General features: G+C 40.4%; 1 non-coding gene across 1 annotated transcript; it reads right to left on the bottom strand.

Annotated features, from left to right (window-relative positions):
• Positions 1–1,847: 1,847 nt before the first annotated feature.
• Positions 1,848–1,919, bottom strand: TRNAC-ACA (transfer RNA cysteine (anticodon ACA)). Its single transcript has one exon. It is a non-coding gene; the product is annotated as a tRNA-Cys (tRNA).
• Between the last annotated feature and the right edge of the window lie 473 nt (positions 1,920–2,392).

The following is a 2,392-nucleotide window of genomic DNA, read 5'->3' as shown; positions in this document are numbered from 1 at the left end:
ATTTGCCTTGATTCATGGACCTGACATTCAAATAGCTGATTCAGAGGAGACCAAAATTTATCACCTCACCCAGGAATATCTGCCAAGAGTCTCTGCCTATCCTGAACAAATGAACTTACTCCTTTAACACTGAATGTATTTAGTTCAGTTCAGTTGCTCAGTCATGTCTGACTTTTTGCAACCCCATGGACTGTAGCGTGCCAAGCTTCCCTGTCCATCACCAACTCCCAGAGTTTACTCAGACTCATGTCCATTGAGTTAGTGATGCCATCCAACCATCTCATCCTCTGTCCTCCCCTTTTTCTGCCTTCAATCTTTCCCAGCATCAGGGTCTTTTCAAATAAGTCAGAATTATGTCAGTGAAAAAGTAATTGTGATTTTGCATTTTTGAACTTTGCTGTTTGATATTGGAATGTATTCTTAAATTAAAAAATGTGGTTATGTTATACACCATTTTTATGCACATTTCTCATTTTATGTTTTTTTGCTAATGACATTGCTTGCTATGTATTTATATTTATTTTAGACTATGGAAATTTTATTAGACAAGAAGCGCTTTTGAGTGATTTTCTTATTTGAGTTCCAAATGGATCATAAAGCAGTGGAGACAACTCACAACAGAACTTAATGTCAACCATTCTACAGTCATTTGGCATTTGAATCAAATTATAAAGGCAAAAAGCTCCATAAGTGAGTGCTTCATGAACTGACTGAAAAAAACAAACAAAATCTTCATTTTGAAGTGTCTTCTGCTCTTTCTGTGCAACAACAATGAACCAGTTAATTGTGGTGCACAAAAAAGTGTGAATTTTATATCACAACCAGTGGGACCAGCTCAGTAGTTGGAAAAAGAAGAAGCTCCAAAGCACTTAATAGAGCCAAACTTGCACCATAAAAATGTCATGGTCTCTTTCTGGTGGTCTGCTGCCAGTCTGATCCACTATGGCTTTCTGAATCCCAGGGAGAATATTACATCTGAGAAGTACGACCAGCAAATTGATGAGACACATTGAAAACTGCAATGTCTGAAGCCAGCAATGCTCAACAGAAAGGGCCCAATTCTTCTCCATGACAACGACCGATCACACTTCACACAACCAATGCTTCAAAAGTGGAACAGTTTTGGCTACAACGTTTTGCCTCATCTGTCATATTTATCTGACCTCTCACCACACAGCTACCACTTCTTCAAGCATCCCGGCAATTTTTGCAGAGATGCTCCCACAACCAGCATGACACAGAAATGCTTTCCAAGAACTCATTGAATCCCAATGCTTGGGTTTTTACGCTACAAGAATATACAAACATTTCTCCTTGGCAAAAAAGTGTTGATTGTAATAGTTCTTATTTTGATTAATAAAGATGTGTTTGAGCCTAGTTATAATGATTTAAAATTCACAGTCCCAAACTGCAATTATGTTTGCACCAACCTAATATTTTACCTTCTTTGCACTCCTTGCCCACCCGAAATTCTCCAGGCCTGTAGCCTGCTATAGGCTCATATTTCCTGAATTGCAATTCTTCTGCTATTCCTGAATCAATTCAATTTGATTCAATAAACTCAAGCTTGCCTCAGTTTATCTCTTTATTTAGGTGTTGCCTTCCTCACCTTCTTTATTTTCTCCTCATCCTCCTTCTCCTTCTTCTTTTAAAAGCAGAGAGCTCAGTTCTGCCCATCATGTTTCTCCATCTCCCTTGCTAAATGAAAGAAAGAAAGAAAGTGAAGTCACTCAGTTGTGTCCGACTCTTTGCGACCCCATGGACTGTAGCCTACCAGGTTCCTCCATCCATGGGATTTTCCAGGCAAGAGTACTGGAGTGGGTTGCCATTTCCTTCTTCGAGATATCTTCCCAACCCAGGGATTGAACCTGGGTCTCCTGCGTTGTAGGCAGACGCTTTACCATCTGAGCCACCAGGGAAGCTTTGGCTATTTAGGGAATACCAGGGAGAGACTGGAGGATAGACAGAAGGGGGAAGGTAGAGTGTGTCTCTCTTTTTCTCTTTACTCTTTACCAGCGTCTCTGGCAATGGGTGTTTCTCCTCCATGGCTCCATACTTCAGACAGCTCCTTGGGTGACCAGCCATCATGGCTCCAGCTCGCAGGGCAGCCTCAGCTTCTGCTTCCGGCACAGGGTAATATAATCCTCTCCCTTTGTGCCTCTGTCCCTAGTGGTTGCAGCAGCTTCCTGCAACTGTCAGTCCCTGAATTGTTGCTGTGGCCTTTTGGTTTTTCCAGTGTTTGTAACTATTATCCTCTATTTATCTGAAGTAACTTCTCTTTTTAGAATTTGTCCCTTTAAAAATTGTTTAATACCGAAGATACTTTATAGTAAGTGATTTTGATTTAAAATAACCTATAGAGTAGATGTAAGCATGAACATCGATAAATATA

This window comes from Ovis aries, chromosome 21 (genome assembly GCF_016772045.2).
Source record: "Ovis aries strain OAR_USU_Benz2616 breed Rambouillet chromosome 21, ARS-UI_Ramb_v3.0, whole genome shotgun sequence".
Lineage (NCBI taxonomy): Eukaryota > Metazoa > Chordata > Mammalia > Artiodactyla > Bovidae > Ovis > Ovis aries.
The sequence above is the reverse complement of the archived record's forward strand: the minus strand, read 5'-3'. Positions and strand labels throughout refer to the sequence as shown.